Here is a 349-nt window from a genome sequence, read left to right on the forward strand (position 1 = left end):
TGAAGATATCAGGACCTGGTGGCTGCCATATCATCTTTATGACTGGTGTCAGAATTTAACTAAGCATATTTTATCAAGTACTATATTTAAGTTTGAGGCACTTATATTTAACTGCCACAGCTTCTCCTGTTATTAGTGGTATGGGCCCCCTGTTTCTGCTGCAGCTTTGTTCAGTAGCCTGCTGATGCTAGTGTGTCCCCTCTCATCTTTACAAAATCTCACTTCTGGCTTCTTATTGTTTAGGCAGTTACTTACTGTGTGTGGTCACGATGCATTAGAAACAACCCGGGACAAATCTGAAAAAGCAGCGGTGTTCACAATTTTGTTTCCATGTTTCTGATGAGCAGTC

This window comes from Monopterus albus, unplaced genomic scaffold (genome assembly GCF_001952655.1).
Source record: "Monopterus albus unplaced genomic scaffold, M_albus_1.0 scaffold43.1, whole genome shotgun sequence".
NCBI lineage: Eukaryota > Metazoa > Chordata > Actinopteri > Synbranchiformes > Synbranchidae > Monopterus > Monopterus albus.